Here is a 22,896-nt window from a genome sequence, read left to right as displayed (position 1 = left end):
TTCAGCACATACTCTGGTAAATTTGTAATATGCACTCCTTACTCTAAACTATAATTTAGCACAGGGTTGTGTAAAGTCCAGCTAATCTAATTTACCGCACTAATTAACTGTTACTTTTGCTGTAATGAAGTTTTATTTTTCAGTGTTTGGACAAAAGCCCTAACATTGCAAACTAAATAATGAAATTTATTGGAGCCTCAAGGTGGGGACAATTATGTTTCACCTCTGGAATGAGGCATCGCTAATCAACTGTACGGCTATTACCAAAGTGATTTAGGCTTAAAAAATATTCCCTAAGAGTCCCAAAGAGACAGCTGGAAGCTATTGTAAGTGCTTGGGAGGTCACGGAGGAACGACAACCTGTGTGTGCGCTCTGTGTATAATTGTTTTATTCTGAAACAACCTTGGAGTGAGTGCGAGAGCACCTTTGAGATGGACGGGGGGAGGTCAGAGAACGCATTCTTAAGGCACTTGTTTTTACTGGCAAGTGCAGGAGACCTTGGAGGCAGCATATATGACAACATTGTAATCCCGCCCCGTGACGGAAACCATGGATTCTACTGGCACCTTGGAAAAAAAACATGGTTGACCTCGGAGAACGCCTGGTTTTCACTCGAAACACCCCCTCAATTTCATTTCACACTACATTTGTAATCTAATTACGTGGTGAAATGTTACACCGGCCGGGGTCCTCGGGTGTTAAGACAGATCCTGTGGAAAGACCCGGTGAGCTCACAGCATGGTCGCTCTGTGTCTCTGCTACCGTTGGAGGATTCGGTGAACCTCGGCGCTCCACCCCAGCCGGCCTGCCAGCCTCCGCCGTAAGCCGATCACCTCCCTTTCATAAACGCCAGCAGCTGAGCCTCAGCCATGAGCTGTCAGGCAGCATTAAGACTGAGCGCAGGTTCCCGGGGAGGCCGCCTGGGCCAACGTCACGTCCCCGAGTGGCCTAAAGATCAGGCCCACACACCCGCCCACACTTCCACCTCTGAAACAGGCCCCTCCATTCACTCAGCCAGCCTCAGGGAGTGAAATTAGAAAGACCCTCCGACCCTGATATGAACCATGGGAATGCTGTCTGCCCTCAACCCTGGCTGCCCTCCCCATGAAATTAATTAAGTGTAATTTCAACTACATAATGGGATACTATACATTCAACAGGATGACCGTAATAGTGAACCATTTTTGCTGCTTATAAGTCATCAGATTGTGCTTTGCAAAGCAGACCTCTATTTAACCCGCATAGTACAATGTTGTAACCTCATGAGCCAACCCCCAGCTCCCTTATAATGTTGTTTACTGCCACATTATTGGTGGCATTTGCCTCACATACTTCATAAAGTGATTACGTTCGGGGAGGAAAGCTGCCTTTGTGTCCGCAAACTGTGTGGAATTCAGAGTCAGGACATTACCTACCAAGGCGAGCTATTGTCTGGGAGCGAGGTTTGTGTTGGACTCGCTCCACATCACCTCATGTTTGAGATTACGGCACAAGCCACCCAGAAAGCGGTATCCAAAAGGAATTTTTAATAAATTTGTTCGGCATTATACAAAAGAAACATTTTTCTTTTTTTAGTTTTCCTTGCCTGTTTGCTGGTTATGAAGGAAAAATGAAGCTGCCATCATATGTGAAACTATTGTAATGCAATTATGGAACATCATTTTTTTTAATTTGAATGAAAATGTGCCATTCTGTGACTAACATCCCCTATGTTCACCATCCAATGTAACTGAGTGACATCATGTTTATTGTGTTATAAAGTGGAAAAAAGTCTAAAAAAGGAAGAAAGGAAGTTTAAACCCCCACTGAAGGAGTTGTGAAATCACATTTTCCTAAGATGGTGTAAGTTTTTCATGTAGAAATGTCAAATAACGTTGCAGTGTAGATGTCTGAATTATCCTTTTCAAATAAGTTTTCATTATCACACTGCTTTCGTCTGAGTCATTAAAGCATCTTTGGAGTCACTGCTTCGTCCTGTTGTTGGTTCTGAGTGAGACCACACCGCTGCTCCTCCATTTCAAGGCATCTACAAATTGTTCTAGCATGTTCTTATCCGGGATTCAATCAGGGTTGACCTTTAAAATGTGAGCTCCAGGCCTGCTAATGTGCCTCTGCTGAGTGCATCAATCTGTGTCAAAACTCTGGAAAACAGAGTGGAGCTGGTGTTTGTGGTGAGTTCACTGTTTGAGTGCTTTCACTCGCTAACCTGCCCTGTTGAAGCTGGTGGATTGTTTTTTTTCTGTTTCTCTTCAGTTCCATTTTTTACTCTTTCATTCTCCATTTTACTTCGTTATGTACTTATTTTAAGCCTGGTTTTGTTGTCTAAACTAACTAAGTGGTTTTGTTCCGTGGCGTATAACAGACCGTTGCTATGAGTGCAGCTCTGATGTCAGAAGACTTTTATCCAGGAGACCTGGGCGGTCCAGGCGGTCCTGGCGGCGTTTGTCACTAGTTCCTGGTTCACGATTATGTGGATTAAATACACATTGATTTGGTGGGATATATACAAATTACAGTGTGTTACTTTTCGTAGGTATATCTAAACGGTTTATGAGAACAGCCTGAACTGAAACGAGCAACCTGTTATTAAGTAAAAAAAAAAGTGTTTTTATTTCTGCCTTGCTGCCTTTTACTTCACTCTTTCTTTTTTTCTTTCTTTCTTTCTCTCTTTCTCAGAGTGGATAAAAATGTGATTAAGGTTTTTGGTGCATGTGTGTGGCCTGCAGAGCTCAACTGCCGCATACCTGCAGGCTGCACGCAGGTACCCTTAAATCTTCCCTCTAACATCGACCTCCTGTCAAAACAACTCTGGGTATGTGTGCCACGTGAATCACGCTGACTCGTTTAAGAGGTTGTTTGAGTTTCTGGTGTGTTTGAGTGCTCAGATGGCTTCGCATGTCTTTTGTTAGCAGATCACATATGATCAAATTTATATTTTCAAGTGAGCTGGTGTGTATAGCAGACATAAGCATTTGAAGATATTTTCTTTGTGAGCAGGAGGGGGGGGAGAAATTCAAAATGCTTTTTCTCTTTATTGTCACCCAACGTGTTGCATTACCGCTCGCCGCAGAATGCTCTTCTGAAGGATCCACATGCACGCCACAGACGGCCGGAAATGAACACTGTGTCGCACCACAAAAAAACATTCCTAGCGGGTTTATCCCTCCGGCGTCCCAGCTACACGACATGAACAACGCCTGAAAGCGAAACCCACAACTGCTGGCGATTCGTTTCGCATAATTCTGACAGTGTCTCACCATGGAGGGCTGCGGACGAGGAGGTAAATCAGAAAAAGTCCTGCAGGCGTACGGGGAATCAAACGGCTCACATGGTAATGCTCCCCGTGAGCTGTCAACAAGATATGAAACTCTACGCCTCATGAACTCGCTGTTCCTCCAAAGAACTCCATTTGGTGCCCCTGCTACCGTATCCCGTTGCCACCGCCGGGAATTCACCTCCACATAATTCAGCGGGCCCTTACCTTGACGCGGTAGGCGAGCTGGAGGTGGAGGGCCGAGCTCGAGCCGACAGTGAGAATAGGGTTTCCATCAGCTGCGAGCCACCTGTCTGAGCTGTGAGATCACACAGGCAGGCTGCAAAACAACCTGTTTGGAATAAACCAGTTTGTCAGGATTTATAGCGGTTAGCGACTGACATATTGCTGTTGTTAAGGGGGAATGAGAAACTTACAACCCCAAATTGTGGTGCTTGGACTGACAATTGGTCCTTTATGCTTACATTTCATCAGTTTTATGATTCTGAAATGACCTCTGAAATCCATTTCATGGTTTTTAAAAATGATTTCCGTTGTGCAGTGCGCAGCTTTCAACAGTAAACAAAGATATAGTCTGGAAAGAGAACTGCTTGCCTCTTTAAAGCTCCACTATTCAATATTTTTAAATCAACAGTGGCTGAAATGGCTGTATGTAATGTACAAGGTGTCACTACCTGCAGGTCTATGGGGCATTTTAGCCTCTTTTAGTTATTTGTTGTGATTTTATGACACAAAAACTGCACAGTTCAGCCAACCCTGTTTCCTGCATCACATCCTAACTGAACGAGCGAACATCAGATTGTTTTGTTTTTTCCCAATGAAGGTATCTTAACCTGCTCTGTTTGTCAGCAAACAGGCTGTTTGAAAAAACGCTCGCCCTGGCTCTATTTCTGTGAAGTTTCGCGCACCTGCTCCACCTCCAACGTATATTCATAGGTCAAAATTGACGCTGACAGTAACTGACATAAATAAATATCACTCTCTCCATGTAGTAAAGAGTGACATCGCTTGTAGCTAGGGCTGTCAGAGTTAACGCGATGATAACGCTTTTACGCAAATTTGTTTTAACGCTACTAACTTCTTTAACGCATTAAAGCACATTAGATTTTTAGGTTGTAGCGGAATCAGTTTTAAAGCTAGAGTGAAGAGACCGGTATCATACGAAAATGAAAACCTAAGAAATCCATTGGTACCAACCATGTCATACTGGCTTGTCGAAAAGAAGGCTAAATTACACTCCAAACCTGCGTAAAATGTTGGTGAGGAAAAAACTGTCATAGCCATTTTCAAAGGGGTCCCTTGATAAATAAAGTGAGGAGATAATTACAATTGATGAATGTAATCAGCTTTTGGGTAAAGTGTCTGCAGAGAGCAGCATCGCCAGCATGAATCACAGTCATTGCACTTACAGTGTGTGAACTCCCTTTGTGCAAAATCCAGTAGCCCATAAAACCCATGATGATGTTTTATAAACATTGCTGCTCGTTCAGCAAGACGTCTTATCTAAAGTCCTCAAAAGCTGACTCTCTGAGGAAACCTCCAAAATCAACAATAAACTCTACATACCAGCGTGTCAACAGATGCTATTGTTCATCATTTACGGATACAGTACTTTAACACAACAAATGTAACAGTTTCGAACCCTCTTGGCACCTCCAGGCTTTTAGAGTGAATATCAAGGATTCGAGGTAAAAATATGACTTCCATGTATTGAGTTGTCTGTCACTGTAATCAGTCGTATTCAAAGGCAGAGGAACGTCTGACAGATGTGGGGAGCCGAGAACCACAAGTTAAAACTCAGTCATATTACTCACAGAGTCAGAGACCACTGGACTAAAAAGCAAAATGGGAAAAGGCTTTGTTTTTATTTTTGCTGCTAATCAGTGCAGTGGGATAAGCCCTTTGAATTCCAAGAGCAACAGGAAGTGCTGATTAGGTTACAAAGGAAGTTAGTGGTCACCAAAACCAATCTGGAGCGGCCAGCTTTGACCATCAAGTGAACCTATTGAGAGCAGCTCAATAAACCACATCTCATGCATTAAAATAGTGACGTGCATTTTTATGTCTCTAGCTGCGGTTGCCTGATATTTATATGTCGTTATTTTCTTGAAAGACAAAAAGCAATGTATATTGCCTATGCCAGATAAAGCTGTTGTTTGACATAATAGAGTCAGAAACACATCATATTTCAGGTGGCATGTGGTGGGCTGAACCAGCTTCAACTATACATGTGGGTCCATCCAATACAAACACTGTAACACCAATCTACTCATTTAGGAGGCCACATGTCATGAGAAACGGTGTTTAAATGTATATAAAGTAAAGCTTCCTTCAACCTAACTGAGATTTTATTGCATAGGATAAAAAAAAAACCCACAGAAAGTCATATTAGTGTACGTATGAAGAAGTTTGCAATCACACATTTTCCACATGAACATTTCCAGGAATATGTCTATATATATAGTGCACATTTACTGATTCTCAGTTTTGTCATGTCTATTTGCAAAGTAGAAGAGCAAAAGAGAATTTCCTGTACGTAAATGATGGCTAGGCAGAGTAAGTTGCACGAATATATAGGAAAAAAAGATTGTCGTGGTGATACTTCAAGTCAGCTCCATTATAAATACAATTGAATGTTCTGAGTTTCTTGACGTTGGTTCCAGTGAACTGTCTTTTACCCGAGTCTCTGTTCAAAACACTGTTGGACTAGACTTTGAGCCGCTGGCCTGATCCATCAGGAGCAGTTGGGGGTTCAGTGTCTTGCTCAAGAACATGGCAGGAGGAGCCAGGGGTCAAACCACCAACCCGCCAATTAATGAATATAATGCTTCGACTTGGTCAGACAGCTTGCCATGGTGCTCCAGTATAGCCAGTTAACCGGTGGGTCCTCTTATGTAGCCAGATATGGAGTATATTATCTCGTCAGACTTAGGAAGGTGATGAATCTGTAGAGCATTATTTTACAGAGCTTTATAGTGGGTTTCAGCTAAACTGTACTGTTTTGGTTCACTCTCACTGCTCTCATAACGTTGTTCGCGGCCGAAGCAGGAAGCTGTTTTCAGAAAAAAAGCTCTAAAAACCCACCATACATAACTGCTGAGCACCGAACAGCAGGCCGATTCAGTTAACTGGTGAATATAGTGGAGCATTTAGCAGCTAAAGAGACAGATATTTCCCTCAGGAGTCGGTGGAGACCAAAAACAGAGCTAAAAGAGAGTGAATATTGGACTTACATTAATCAGGTGGCCAGAAACACAATTCCAAATTAATGATAATGTTGCTCTGTAACTGCTGGATGTGTAAATAAGACACTTTTTGCTTAACTTCAAATGTAATAAGTGAATGTTGTGTTCACAGCTTGTTTCTGCTGCTCAAAAGAGGCCAACAAATCAGTTAATGCAGTTTTAAGTTTACGATAAACCAAAACCAAAATGTAACAATTAACTTTCATGAACTGAAAACACACCGTGAAAGGTTGTAAAACAAAAACACGGACAACTCCCAGACCCTACAACGCCGTGGTAGCGACCTGTCAATCACAAGGTAACCACACCCTAAAGCATCCCCTGCTTTATGGTCTGTTTGACTCTAAATGGGACCATAATTTACTAAATGAACATCATGCTGTATTGAAGAAGACTTGAAACTAGCCATTGAGACCACAAACTCATGTTTACAATGTTTACTGAGGTAATAAATCAAGTGAGAAGTAGGCTCATTTTCTCATTGATTTCTATACAATCAGACTTATTTTTGCAACCAGAGGAGTCGCCCCCTGCTGGCTATTAGAAAGAATGCAGGTTTAAGTCACTTCTGCATTGGCTTCACTTTTCAGACCGCTTTGGTCTTTGGGCTTTCAAAAACTTACAGAAGTACAGAAATAATAATGTCATATAACTAAAAACCGACCTTATCTGATGGGCAAATATTAAGAACTGACCCGCATTAACACACACACAACGGGGAAAAAGGATTTACCTGCACTGAGAGGAAATTAAACTGTAAGGTTTAGCCTATTGGCTGTGGTGGTTAAAGGAAATGAAGAAGCAGACCAGCTGCTGACAGTTCTGACAACGAGACACTTTCAAGCACAAACACTCTTACATGACTTCTACTGCCGTCCGTCTTTAATGACGCTTAATTATAGAGTCCAGGGCTGAAGCTGCAGACAGCAGGGTGGACAACATCCCAAGTCTATGCATTTCTGTGGCTTGGGATACTTTTCCAGTGGACGCACTTATCTGATTTACAGACACGTTGTCTGTGTTCGTTGTACCTGTGTGTGCGGTTGCCAGGCATTTGTGCTTAGATGTGATGGTTGAACACCTTTCTTGCCAAATGGAGAAAACACTTTTCTCTCATTTTTCTCTCCGAAGACGTGACTCCCGAGCGGTTTGCCGAGGTAATTTCAGACTGCTCTTTTAGCTTTGTCGGCGGGGATAAAAATGCTGATTCACAAAACGCCTTTCAAAGTCTGCATTGTCGAAACGGAGGAAGGGGGACTCTATTTTCCAGCCAGTGCGGGTTGTGTGTAACCCGACATGTCTAAGTCTAATTGCTGAGATTGAAATACACTAGATCTTTTGATTCTCTCCATGTGAAAGTGGTGTTTCCATTCCTGGATCCACACCCCACGACACGAGCCCTCAGCACAAACATTTATTCCAGATCTCAGCGTTGTTTACAAAGTACCAGTGACTGATGGGAAGCGAGGAACCATTCGATCCAACGCCCCTCTCATTATGGCGGGTTTGGCAACGCTTTCACATGCAGGACGTTTTTGGACTTGCCAAAATGACTTCATAATTGTCATCATGTCGTATTGAAGCCTATCAACGTCTCACCAGAACCGATAACTGACGTCAGCTGCTGACCAAAGTGAATTCATTCCAAGTTATGTAATGACACAGACAAAAAACAAATTATCCTTCTGCCATTCGTTTGGAACAAACCGCTTTTATTTTGTAGAGTTAAGACGTCAAGGAAACAAGTGTTTATGTACAGCGGGTAAAGCGCAGCCAAAAGATTGATGTGACATGTGAAGCATTAAACAAAGACATACACTTTTAACAGACATAATCTGTTCTTTAGTGACCTCTATGAGCAAGTTGGTGTTATTTACTTCTACTGCTTCTTTTTAAAACTTATTTTCATTTATTCGTATATACTTTAATATATTGTTTTGTGTCCTTTGCTATGATTGAAATTACGTTAGTTACAGTTTACAAATGTCATTCTCTTTCCGAAAGCATCACTGGAGACATATGCTGTGTCTCAACACGGACACTTCCATTACAGTAGTACACTTCCATGTAGTACACTGTGCACACTATATACTTAATTGTGTAATGCATGCATTTCAACAGGGCAGTGATAATTTATTTTTAATTGATTGTGTACATACAGTAAGTACTACAAACATGTATGCACTAATTACTGAGTTTTCTGGGTGAATTTGTTGAGTAAAACTTGGGGAACATGGAGCCATGGAAAACAACCAATTCTGGGTTTTCCTCAGCAACATTTCTACAGATGTGACTCACTAAACCATCTTCTTGAAACAGACCCCTGATCTGCTTACATAACTGTCAGTGGCAGTGTATACAGCTTGTTGTGTTTTAAAAGTGATCAGGTAAAGAATTCAGTTTTCCAGCCAAAGACTGAAAGTGATATCCAGGATCCACCGACTCCTGGATTCTCATATTACCAGAATCTGGTGCGAGTCGACCGCGGCTCTGGTCATGATGGGAAAAGCAAATATTTCAAAGAGAGTTTCAGGAGTTTACAGCCCTGATGCCATTGTTAGTTTTCTTCGGAGCGCAGCTGTTGTCTTTGGCTAGGTCAGAGTAAATATTTCTATTCCTCTGTTGTGTTAGAAAATGATGTGTATTCAAGCCCTGGAGATGGTTCTCAACGTAGACTAAATACAGTCTTTTTCCTCTTTTACAGTAAGTCATTTGTGTGGGTTTTGCTCTTTCTTTGCAAGTGTGGCTGAAATGAAACTCTTACATCACTATTTTGTGCTGTTTTTTTGGATGCCATCACTGATTTGCCGCCACCGTGAAATTGCTTAGCTATAAACAGCATCCCTCTGAATCTCCGTAATGTGCCGAGGGCTCGTGGCAGTTTAGGGCGACCTCTGCACCTATGAGATCAAACGTAACAATTTGATGGCGTTTATAACCATTTATCTACGTCACACAAAGGCTTTCTTGTTCAGTGACATTTGAAGCTTTACAGTTGAGTTAAAGACATAAGAAAAAAGCGTTTTCTCCACGTCATTAGCAGCTGATTTAGACCAAAGTTTTATCCAGTGGGAGCCACTGGTGCGCATCTGATAAAGTGTGCTTCCTTTTAAGTGCGGTGCTTGGAGAAAACGGGTGGTCTGCAGCGGCAGTGAGACCAAGTGATTTGTGGCCCGAGCGGAGAAACAGAAATCAGAAGGGGATTAGAAAACATTTTGTCTGTTTTTCTCCTTCACAAAATGCTTGTCACACAGCGAGAAGAGGGTGCAAGTCAACCGAAAAATGGCTGAGGATTCCTCACTCAAGCCAACAGGGTCTGTTAGCCACAAAAATGCTAACATGACAATTGTTAGGTAATTCAATTAGCCATAAAGACAATTAGGGTGAAGTCGGTTGAAGATAATAGCAGAGCAGCATAAGAACATATCAATATATTCGTGCAAGGCTCATTAAACAGTCTCGAGGTCAGTGTAATATAATCCGAGTGTATACGAGTCTTCGCAGCGCCGGGCCTCCTCTTGATCTGTTTTCCATCAGTTTCAGAGGGATTGTTTGGTCAACAACACGCAGAATCAGAGCGAAAATGTCATGTCAGATGACAGCATCTGGCCTGCGAGAAACTTGTAACGCTGCCACGAGGAGACGTCCCCGCTCAGATCTTTACAGCGGACTCCGAGGACATGCGATGCACTGGAATCGTAAACACTTATATAGACCGTCAGGAACTGAAATCTGCAGTCAATCAGACTCCAGCTGCCAGAGATGGAGTCAGATCCTCGGTTTCTTCCAGAAAACTATAGACTTTTAGGGCTTTTCACTTCCTTTTAGGCTGTTTTTTCTTCGCTATGCCCAAGCCAGGCGAGACGGTGTCAGATCCTGTCCGCAGCTGTGCGTCTTCAGCCTCTGGTTTAGCTCGTACCTCATATAATTTAGTAACCACTGAGGCTGCCTCTGGCTTTTGACATTTGAGGCTTGCAGGGCCACGACCACCAGAATAATCCGTTACTCTGCTCTAAAGACTGCCGCCATTGTCTGGAGGAGTGATTGCAATACAAGTCATTGAATAATAATAGCAAATATATCTTAAGTTTTATGAATCTATGGCGCCGCGGTGTTTTGACATCATCCTTACCAAATTCTGTTTTTAAAGGAGTCAAATGCGAAGCACAAAAAAAAAAATCTTTTGTAGCAACTTTAGTATCCATAATTCATATTGTTTTAAACAAAAGGGGGATTATTTGAGGTAAAATAAAGAGTTTGTTTTCAAACATTGGAGGGGTCAGTTGCCTGCTACCACTCAGCCCCTCGTCTTTCAGTGATCTGGCACCAGATCAGCCGTCTGTTTTCTGCAAAAGGCTCCCTCGACTCGACTGCATCGTGGCTCAAACTCCAAATCTGCTCCGGAGGTTGTGGCCTCGTTGGAATGCATCCACAAACACTCAACCTCCAGCGCTCTCTCTCTCTCTCTCACTCTCGCTGTCACACAGTCACTGCTTTTTTTCTGTCTTAAACTCCCTCACTCTCTCTCTCTTTCTTTCTCTCTCGGACGTGAGCACATCCTCCCTCCCTGTTTGGCTTCCCCCTGAAGCCAGAAGATGGGATCTCACTTACTGCAAGCTGTGTGCACACTGTCACTGAAAATAAAATAAATAGATGTGATGCTTCCGTCCACTTTGACCAACAATAAGCTTGTTGTCTGTAAGGCACATTGTTTTTTTATTTTTACAGATTTTACAAGAAACAGATCTGTTTTTATTGTTGCTAGAGGAAAATAGTAAAATAAAGGCGGCTTGTAAATGAAGAAAGAAATGTGGTTAAAGCACAAATGATCTGCTGGTTCTGATTATTGTACACTTATACCAGCCCCTCTAAATAAACAAACAGTAAATGGCTAGCTAGTAAAACAGCTTTTTTGGGAGTCGAAATTAAAAAGAAATATATTTTTCACTCTTGTTAATTTATCACTGATGTATTTGTTTTTTTCATCAGATGTACAAAATAATTAACATTAGATATTTTTTTTTTTTCTTCAGATAAAATAAAATAATCACCCTGGCTGGTATTATCTCACAAAATTTTAAAAGAATTTGTAAACATAAACACTAGAGACACTAGAGAGCCTGGCTCTCCAAAGTTCAATAATACTAAAATCTATGTGTATAAATGTGGATAAACAATAACGTTGCTGCCATATTTATGCCTAATTTAGATTTATTTTGAGTGTTGATTGAGCAGCTACAATGTTATCATAGCCTAGCCCTCATCGATCTGAACTCTATTCAGAAAACAAGCATTTTAAAAGTTCATTGCTTGTCATCTTGCAGACAGACCAGACAAAGCATGAATTTAGACTGTTTTTTAGACTGACTAAACAGAGATGTAAAAACAACAATTTGTGCTTTTAGGATGAGTTTGTTTCTGTAACTGTTTCTTGGCGAACAACAGTTCATCCATCTGGATAAAATTTCCCCTCCAGATAAAGTGGTTTGGCAGATATGGTTGATGAGCACAGATGTTAGTGTAGGTGTCTGTACAGTTTCAATGATACCAAAGATGACAAATCTCACTGTGACAACAAGACTCCCAACAAGTCACTGCATGTGGCCGTTATTTGCCAAGAAGTTCATCTTAACCACTTTTTGTCTTTCTTGAAATGACTGGGTCACAGTTGAATAGCTTTAAGGCCGAGTGTAAATACAACCAGGACACATTAGGGTGGTGATTTAAATCTCATGTCGGCAGCCGCCTCAGGCCAGCAGACTACTATAAGAGGCACTGGGGCCACAAATTGGTCAAATGAAAATCGATGCGCCTACATAAGCCGCATATGTCATCGCTGTACTCCGACCAAAACATTACGTCTCCAACCACAACGGCAGCAATCCCCAAACAACGAAACCGCACATTCTTTGACCAAACTGCTCAAAACAAGTGAGCAAAACAAAAGGTTTGAAAACCTGACATCTTGTTACTGTTATGGGTTTTGTTTTCATCAACATTGTCAGTTTATACTGGTGCATAATATGGACGACATCCAAGCAGAGATAATAGAGAGATGAGCATAATGTCCCAACAATGTGAATGTAGCCTCAGTCAGCCTTCACCTCCTCCTCCCAAAACCTCAAACTCCTCCTCTAACAACATCTCCACCTTTTGTCAGTCTAATTTATCTGCTGCTTAAATGGGTTCCAGTGCAGCACATCTGTGGCTTGTGCATTCTGGTTTATATACTTATGTGGGGACCCCCCTCCCATCATCTCTCCCTTGTGCTTGTCTGGAGGACGTCTACAGTGAGAGGTCACTCGTGCACACGTTCATTTTTCAGCATCCTTATGAGGTGAAAACAGATGGTTACCCCTCGCAGTGAAACCAGGCGGCGTTGCATCATGACTCAACAGCCCGAAGCCAGGATTTTGATGAAGGCAGAGAGGCGACGGGGGGGTTTAGCCCCCCACAGCGGCTTTCCTAATTATGAAGTTAAATGTCAGACATTACCGAGGGAATTTTAATTATCCAAAATACTGTCCATCTATTTTGGAAATACTTGGAGTCACTTGTAATCCATCTTTCAAGATGTGAAATCTTAGTGTTCTTGTTTTGTCAAGCGAGGGCTCAAGTTCCTGATTATCCTTTTAAAAAGTACCAAAATGTTTTGATTTTTCTGCTCATAATCATTTTGTAAGGTGCCATTTTCAAGAGCGGAGATTTACTGCTGTTAGTATTACAGTATTCAGATCCTACTGAAATAAAAGTACCAGTATAACAATGTAAACATACTCCATTACAAGTAAAAGTCCTGCATTTGAAATCCTACTTAAGCAATAGTACTGTACATAAGTATTATCAGGAAAGAGTACTTAAAGTATCGATGTAAAAGTACTCATCCTGCAGAAAAATTACCCCTGTGACTGATCTATTATTACATTAGATCATTTGATTATTAATTCTGGTGCAACAATGTGTACAGTAAGCAACATCTTACTGTTGTAGCCGGTTGAGGTGGAGCTAGTTAACTACTTTATATATATATATATACCAAAAGTTGATTGATTTTTACTGACGACATTATGTCACGTGACGTTACGTCTGTAGGTTAACTTATGTTACAAGTGTACTTATTCTAACCCAAACCATGATGTTTTTTCTAACCCTACGACTTTTATTGCCTAACCCTAACCGTCACCGTTTCACAATATTAACCATGCGCAAACTTTCTGCGTCAAGATACTACGCCAAAGGATGTCCCCGGCGTCACTATGATGATGGCCCAAGCAGCAAAATATGACGAGTAGGGATGAGATCACGTTGAAGTGCATCAAGACACTGCTGGTGTGTTTAAACACAGGTGTTTTAATGGCAAGCCATTCACTGCTGGTGTTTGCTGCCCTTAATACACCCAGAAATATTAAAGGGATAGATAACACAGTATGAACTGTAAGATAAAATCTCTGATGGTGGACACATTTACATTGTCTCACAGTTTACTGTATGTATGTCGTTATATTCCCAAGCTGGGTTACCAGTCAGTGTAACTGACTCAATGCACAAAGCTACTGATTCAATCAGTGATGCTGATGATTCAATGCACTCATTTCACCTTGAGGATTAGTGTTAAAGATTTGTTCATTCATGAACTGAACATCTCTATTACTTTAGTTCCAGTTCTTCTTCTGTTTATTACAGAAAAAGCTGGAATCATAAAATGCATTACTTCCTGTGAGCCAGAAAACTTTTCTCATTAAACGCCAAAGTGTTCAAAATACTGAGTTTAAAAGCATAGTTTCCTAAAGAATCACTGTTGTGTTTTAGCAACCAGGACAATAGTTTGGCTGAATTGGAATTTCTTCATATGAAAATGTCTAAAAGCTTTACTTTGAAATATTAAAGTTTAGCTTTCTGAACTTTAACAGTACTACATCAATCAACAGTGTAAGTGTGTTAGAATTAGCATGTGGCACCGTCCCTGTTGAAGTTGCTCAGTGTGTTCAGGGAAATGTCAGAACTTTAAAACCCTCACGGTGAAATCTTCGAGTCCAACATGTCTGCAGGCGAGGCAACGCCATCCAAGAGCAGCGATGCGCGACTCGGTGTGAGGATGATTAAACAAAGCGCAGCGGTCGGAGGAGGAGTGACGGAGCGCTCGGTGATGAAAGCCAGACAGTGAAGCGGTTCCTGAATGGTTTTGTGAGGTGAAGCAGACCCAGAGACTAAAACATATTACATGATTACACTGAAGTGAAGAAAGAGAAAGGGGAAGTTTTACAGCTCAAACTGAAACTGACTTCACTTTTCACATGCAACGATGCCTGAAACCAAAATGTTACAGATACAATCAGGAATTTAATTCGCCGTCCAACTTCGAATATATCCGTGTTTTTTTTTCCTTCTAACTGACGGATGGAACATATAATTTTTAGGACGTTCTTTGTGTCAACAGAGCATGCTGTAAATTTTAGTGTGAAACGTTTTTGTCCAGTAAATCACTTTATAACAATGGCTTCATGGGGTGACAGCGTTTCAGCAGAGGACGCAGAACAATACAGATTTTAAAAAGTAGCACCACAGTGAGCAGATCAGACTGTACAGATTCAACCTGATTTATACTGTAGTCCCAGATGCAGTGATGTCATTTCACCAAGGAGCATGTAGCACATGTCATAACTGCGTGATGAAGAGCCCCCTAGATGATTTATTTAAACGCACTTTATTAAAGTTGCACTTGGCAATTTCACTGCATCTGGAAACCAATAAAACTTCCCTCATATGACACAGATCTGATGTTTCCAATACAGATTCAACATCAACAAACTGCTTTTTAAAGAAGCACATCAATTTACAGTAAAATGATTTCAGTTTAAACAGATGCAATGTGTCTCCACACCCAAGGCTGTTTGTGTTGCAGGAATGTACTGTAAGCAGGAGTTTAAAGTACACAAAGAGCTCCTGCAATTAAAGGTGTCGAGGAAACTGGGAAGGAAACAGGAGTGAGTTGCTGATTGTTAACCATCTAAGGAAAACAAATGTTAATGGTTGAACTACTTTAGACCCTTTGTGCTGCAAATTGTATTTTGAAATCAGATTTTCATCAAGGTTTTATTTATTTGATTGCAATTTAATTGGTTTTGAGACTTCACTGCACAGAAGACATGCATATGACTGCTTTGTCGTGACAGGTGGAGATGGTGAGAGTCAGCCATTGTTGGAGTACATGTAGGAAACAGAGGTGTTTTGAATGGCCTTGTTGTTAATACTTTAATGCTTCTGTGGCATTTAAAAATAATCAGCCCTGTATCCTAAAAGTTACATTCCCATATAACAAAACTGCATTGTGATTTATGTTTTTCGACGTTTGTTTTTGACGTATCACAAATACGTTTGTAATGATAGTCCGCGGAAGTCTGCGAGGAGGTTGGGTTGGCGGACGAGTCAAACAAACACCGGACTTTCACCACGGGGGTTGGTGTCCCGTATGAAACTAAAGGTCAACGTTCACTAATTTTAATCATGATGTTGTTTTACTAAACCTAGCCAAGTCATATTTTTGCTTTTTTTCCCACTTTATAAAGTTAACCATCTGTTTAAAACTGTGACCATAAGTGTGACCAAAAGTGTGACCATAATCTTGAAATAGTACAGTGAGGGTTTAAAGAGTAACATTTCTAAAAAGGTACCCCTCCGGCGTCAGTTTTGGACGTATCAGGAACGACATGTCAATTTCCGCTCGTTACATGCATACAGTCTCTTTTCAAAATAGACTTCCATCAGTAGCAGTGTTAGTAATGGTTTAAATTAGCCAAAGTTTTTAGGTTTAGGCAACAAAACTACTTGGTTTGGCCTAGGAAAACATCATGGTTTTGGAATTAACAATGGTAAAATAAGTCAACGTTGACTTGGTTTCACACAGGACTCAAACAGTGGTTTCCTGGGTCAAAGTCCATGTTTGTTTGACCAGACCATCCACCCCGACATCCTCCCTAAGCAGACTTTTTTGCTCTTTATACCACTGACGTGGATGGGTTTACATTGGAGTTAGTTGTAAACCCAGTGTGTGCCATACAGATGCTAAAGGGTGCCTCGGTGCATTGATTCCGAGGGCCACTGACCAAGCGGCAGTATTTGACGAGTTGGGAGTGTGAACGGGTTGTACGATTCGATGCTACTGCACTGACAGCTGTTAGGGGTTTAGCAGGGTTCTTATATACAGTACATTACTGCTTTATTGTGTTACACTGCCAAAATACACACACCAAGTAAGAGCAAACAAAAAGCTTTTGCTTAATGCTGATGACCTTTAACTTTTCTGATGTGTCATCCTTGTTGACTGCAATCCCAACACTGGAATTTAAATTCTGCAAATACAGACAATCGTTTGGGTCGCATGTTCATTTGTCCGTCTTTGTTGAAGTTTCTAAAAGTCTGAGATACTGTACAAGTCAGAACCAAAGAGAGTTCAAGGCTTTTTTTCACTTGATGAGCTCCAAACATCCAGACTGAGACTAAATCAACTCAGTTTGGGATGGAGACTAAAAAAGAAATGTCCGTAAGGTACCACTTTACTGTCACAAAAAGTGCCCTCTGAGCGGTTGGCATCGTTACATTACAGCAGTGTTCAGAGCAGTGACACAGATTGTTGTGATCAATACATCAACTCAGTGTGCTGCCTGCTGGAGAGGAATCAATGAAAGTAGAAGTCAAACTGTTGGCAGTAAAGGTAAATCATCAGTAAAGTCATCCATGCGTGTGGTTCCATTTCAGAAGTCCTAACAGCCTGTACAGTATGACTGTATCACAAAAAAATAAATATCCTCGCTGAGATTGAAACCAGAGAGTCTGTTGATGTCATTCAGCATCGACGCCAACCCCATCATGGGTGAGGGTATACATGTAGGAGCAAGTGGACTCTGAAGTCTACAAGCGATGCTTTTCACTCTTTGGAATATTTAGATGTGACTCATTTTTTCACACCCAAACACATTTTTATAAACATAACAACACTTGCTGCCAGTTTTGCATTTAATCAACATATTTCCAGTTGGGCTTCATGTCTGTTTCATGAGGGGGAAACATCGTGATGGAGGGAATCATTGGTTTTCCAGCACTTAAGCTACACAAATTAACTGTGAATTGGCTAATTGGGATGTTAACTAAAAGGTTTAACTCTCTAAAAATCATTCAGATAAAGTCTATATGTTTCTCTCCACTGGAAGCGAATGTGAGCACTTGTTCTTTTACAGATAAAACAGCTTTTTGAATTGACTCTAGAAGCTTCTTTTTATTTTTGTAATGATTTCAAACAATACAGCACTACCTTTTGTTTAATTCATAGTAAAAAAGCAACCAGAGCACACAACTGAAAACACACTGTGAAAGGGTTAAAGTTCTAAGACTAAAACACGGACAACTTCCAAAGCGGACAACGCCGTGGTAGCGACCTGTCAATCACAAGGTAGACACGTCCTGAAGCATCCCCTGCTTTATGGTCTATTTGACTTTAAATGGGACCATAATTTACTAAATAAACATCATATTTAAGAAGACTTGAAACTAGCAATTGAGACCATAAACTCATGTTTACAATGTTTACTGAGGTAATAAATCCAGTGAGGAGTTGGCTCATTTTCTCATAGACTTCTATACAATCTGGTTGCCATCTGGTCAGACCTTATTTACGGCATTTAACCAGAAATACATCCAAAAAACCCATTGATTTTGAGACGTGGGAACCGGAAGTGCATGCAGCCTGGCATTCTGTTCCCAGGATGGTATATTATTAGGGAATAAGCTTGCGAACTGTCAATTACCAAGCTCGTTAGCTCGGTCGCAAACATCACAAGGAGTTTATTAAAAAGAGATACTTAGATGTTTGTACTCCTGTTTCATAACTGTCTGTAAACCATTTCTCTTTTGTGGAGCAGTTTGTACTCAACTTGATAGATTTGCGCGGATTTACTTTGCCCTTGCAAGCAAATCTGATCGTGTGATTCCATTGAAATTAACTGATTTTTATGCAACATTTTGCCGGTTTAAATGCTGGCGTAATCTGGCCTGAAGCCATCTACTCATGAACTTTTACGAAGAGGTTAACGTTCCTGTCCTGCCACAGCTTTAAACAGAGCTGCCTCTTTTAAAGTCACATTTATCTCCAGTTAGGCCGTTCCATGACAACATACAGTAGTGTTGGCACTGAAATGGATTAAACTAAGTCCTGCTGCAGTGCAGGGGGGGACCGACTGGAGAACCTGCAAAACAGAACATGTGTTTGGCTCACACAGATGAGGTCAGTGTTGCTGCAGACTCACTGGACCCCTCCGGCGTGGAGCTGAAACAGAGAGAGCTCTCTGGTCAGGAGCTAGCTGAGAGCAATAAATTGAACGAAAACGGAACCAACTCAAAGGGGAAACTATTCATCCCAGCCCTATAACTCTTCCTGCTCCTTTCCCCCCTATTATATTTTATGTCCGAGCTTTCTCGCACTGATTGCATTAGCAGGCCCCAAAGAGGCCTTGGAAGAACAAAGCCGTCATAGCTGGAAGCAGACCCGGCTCAGAGGAGGAGGAGTCCCGGGGTCTGGATGGCTAAACACAGCCACATAATGAGAAAAGGCTCTAGTGTCATCTTGTAAATGACTTCTCAACACACACCTCAAGTGATGGAGCTCAGTTTAGTGTTTTTATCTGTTCATTGCAGTCGTCTGTGTGCCTGTTTGTTTGACCACGTTTTTAAGTAATCAAGTTTTTCTGTTTTATTTTATGGTCGTTGTGTTTTATTGTCTGTAAATGTCTTTTTCGAGTGTTAGACAAATAGTGTTATTTTTCTGCTGTTTGAATTAAATTCAGCAGCACAAGTAGAGTAAACATAGACTTTAGTTGTAATAGTAATAATATTCAGAATAATGATGGAAATGATGGTACTGGCAGGGGCAGTTGTAGTACCTAGAGGAGTAGTAACGGTAGTGGTTCTAGTGTAGTAGTAATGACTGTATCTGGAGGAGTAGTAGTAGTCAAGGCTGTATCAGTAGTAGTAGTAGTAAAATTGCTTTATTAGTAGGAGTAGTATCATTTGTAATGGTAAGGGGTCGTATTATCAGTAGTAGTAGTAGTAATGACTGTATCTTTATGATCAGTAGTAGTAGTAGTAGTAGTAGTAGTAGTAGTAATGTTTGTATCATCAGTAGTGGTAGTGGTAGTAATGTTTATATCATAGTAGTAGTAGTAGTAGTAGTAATGTTTGTATCATAGTAGTAGTAATAGTTATGATTGTATCATCAGTAGTAGTAGTAGTAAAGCCTGTGTCTGTAGGAGTTGTAGTAGTAGTAATGGCTGTATTTGTAGAAGTAGTAGTAGTTGTAGTCAAGGCTGTAGTAGCAGTAGGAGAAGCAACAGTAAAGGTTGTGGTGGTGGTGGTGGTAGTAGCAGTAGTAGTAGTAGTAGTTAGTAGTAGTACCACACAGGTGAGGAATGGGAGAGACCATAATAAAAGTTCCCAAACTGAGCTGAGACCCGTCTTCATTAAATGGTTTGTATCTCGGAGCTCAGGCAGCATCATAGAGACAGTATGTATTCAGCTAACCTGCAGCAGTAAAGGCTGAATTGTAGTAGTAGTAGTAGTAGTAGTAGTAGTAGTAGAAGTAGTAATCAAAGCTGTAGTAGTAGTAGTAAAAGCAGTCTAGAGTCTGGATCATCAGCGTACTGAGGCTCAGCTTCATTAAATGGTTTGTATCTCGGAGCTCAGGCAGCATCATAGAAACAGTTTGTATTCAGCTGGCCTGCAGCAGTAAAGGCTGAATTGTAGTAGTAGTAGTAGTAGTAGTAGTAGTAGTGATCAAAGCTGTAGTAGTAGTAGTAAAAGCAATCTAGAGTCTGGATCATCAGTGTGCTGAGGCTCAGCTTCATTAAGTGGTTTGTATCTCGGAGCTCAGGCAGCATCACAGAAACCGTTTGTATTCAGCTGACCTGCAGCAGTAGCTGGTGACCGGATGGCACTCTGGAGATTAGAGCTTCAAAGTGCTGTGGTGATGAGGAAGTGAGGTCATGGCTTCTGCTTTAGAGAAGTACAGGACTGCTGCTGTCCCTTTATGGGTTCACTCTTGTTTACTTCTCACTGCAGCGACTGTAATGCATGTGATTCATTAAACCTCGGCGTTTCCTTCGCATCCTCTCGGTGTCGTCATTATCCTGCAGAGTTCATGGACGTTATCGGCATGCTTTGCTATGAATGAATCATGGAAATTGCTGTAATTATCTCTCAACCAGAGCCTCTTCATGTTTACAACCTTTAAGCCCATGTTTTTCCTCGTTGCATTCATCCAGTGGCGGGGGAGAGGAAATATCAATATGGCTTGCATCAAGTCTGGGAATAAATTATTCTTAATTGCTTACAGAGAGCAGTGACGCTTGGGGGCTATTGTGGGGAGTCAGCGGGGGTTGCTAACCGATGGTGACTCTAACAGTGTACAGTAGGTCATGTATTACGTAAAGGTGGAAGGTAAAAGTATTAAAATGGCTCTATCTGCTGCAAAGAACATGACTATATTTCTCAATAATCAAAATGTAAAATAAGTATATTCTAGTACTTTTCCTTGTCTTTTGTCAGCTGCACCCATTTTGACTGTTTTCAGCTCATTAAATGTGCGTTATCAGTCGCTATAAGCCTCTTAGATGTGGGTCAGTAGGGGCCTACTACACCTACTATGTTGTAACAGTGAAAGCGAAAATTAAAAGCAACACGTAAGACTGAATAAAATGAGCACAAACAAAACAACTTGTTTAGGTTTAGGCAACACAACTACAATTCTTTAGCTTTAAGCAACAAAAACACAAATTCAATTTAGCTAAAAAGATCTTGTTTTGGCTTAAAATTATGTCTGAAAAGCAAAGGTGAAACTTAAAATTGTGAACACAAAGACGAGACACAAAAAAGACCCAAGACACATTGTTGGTTTGACAATGGGATGTGAATCTCAGCCTCCTGGGTGAAAGTGCTGTTTTGTGTCCAATCCATCTGCTGTCTACACTACAGCACCTGACTTCCGCTTTTGCTCTTATCATAATTACTACGGTCGCTGTCGTCGTGTTTTATTCCTTCTGTTGGTGACTGACCATGTGAATCGATGATAAAACCTACTAGTGGGTGTAGCATTGCCCTTCTGTCAGTGATCGCCCACATTGGTCCTTTAAATTACCCTAAATTATAGTAGCTTTGGTGATGAGTATATTAGCTTATAACTTGTTAACGTATAACTTACGTAAAGCTGCACTAATCAATATTTTGACATTAACAATGGGTTACATGACTATGTGTAGCTCCATTGAGCATTTTAGCATCTTTCAGCTCATTGTATTGGTTTTCCAGTCCACAACTCTACAGTTTAAGTTCACTCTCACTGCTTTCATCGATCTCATCTTTCAATACTTTCGACATATAATTAGAATTTGGAAAATATATCAATGTTGATTCTACAGTTTCTTCACCTATCCCTATTCTAAGCAGCCAAAATAAATCAATTAATGCAGGTTTAAGTCTAACAAGTTTGGCTCAGAAAATAGCTGAATACCTGTTCAGTAAATCGATTTTGTCATTTGCAGCCTACCCCCTTTTAATGTACTGGAAAGTACAATAACAATGTGTAACCCAAAGTAACAACCAACCAGTGTCAGTCAGAGGGTTTTGTGTCCTTTCTGTGTCTGCATTCATATCAGAGAAAGTCGAGTTGGCATTATTCCACTTTGGCATTATTCTACCGAGCAGTTTTAAGTGATGAGTCCCCAGTCTGAAACGATTAGAGTAAAGGACTCAAATGTCAGTGGGATTAATAGATGCAGATGTATGCAAATGTGGCTTCAATCAACACAATGCATCATGAAATGAAGCTAACTGGGAATACTGTAGGAAAACAGGTGTGCTTCCAAGACAAAGCTTCTTTTATTATCCCAAGAAATTAGTCCTCGTCTAATGCTGATGTCATAAAAAATCATTTTTAAATACCATTTTTCAGTTGTAACTTGAGGCAAAATACATTTCATTACTGTTTCCACTGCTATAGAGCTATGGTACAAATATGGTGCAAATACTAAAGAAAACAAAGGATTAAATATGGTATTTATATATATAGACCTGAAAATGCACTTTAAATACCAGAAAGAAATGTTTGGCTTGGAACTAAAATGTCCAGTAAAAACACCATGTGTTCCCTTTCCGGACAGCCAAAAGAGAAAATTTAGAGGCACACTTAAATTGAACAATTGGGTTGTAATTCTGCCGGAGGAGAGAATTTCACTGTCTGCTTCGACTCACTGACAGAAGTAGTGATTATTCAATTCAGAGTCTGAAAGGCTATATTTTTTAAGAATAGGTAATATTCCCCAAACCAAATGTTC

Source organism: Sebastes fasciatus, chromosome 10 (genome assembly GCF_043250625.1).
Source record: "Sebastes fasciatus isolate fSebFas1 chromosome 10, fSebFas1.pri, whole genome shotgun sequence".
Classification (NCBI taxonomy): domain Eukaryota; kingdom Metazoa; phylum Chordata; class Actinopteri; order Perciformes; family Sebastidae; genus Sebastes; species Sebastes fasciatus.
The sequence above is the reverse complement of the archived record's forward strand: the minus strand, read 5'-3'. Positions refer to the sequence as shown.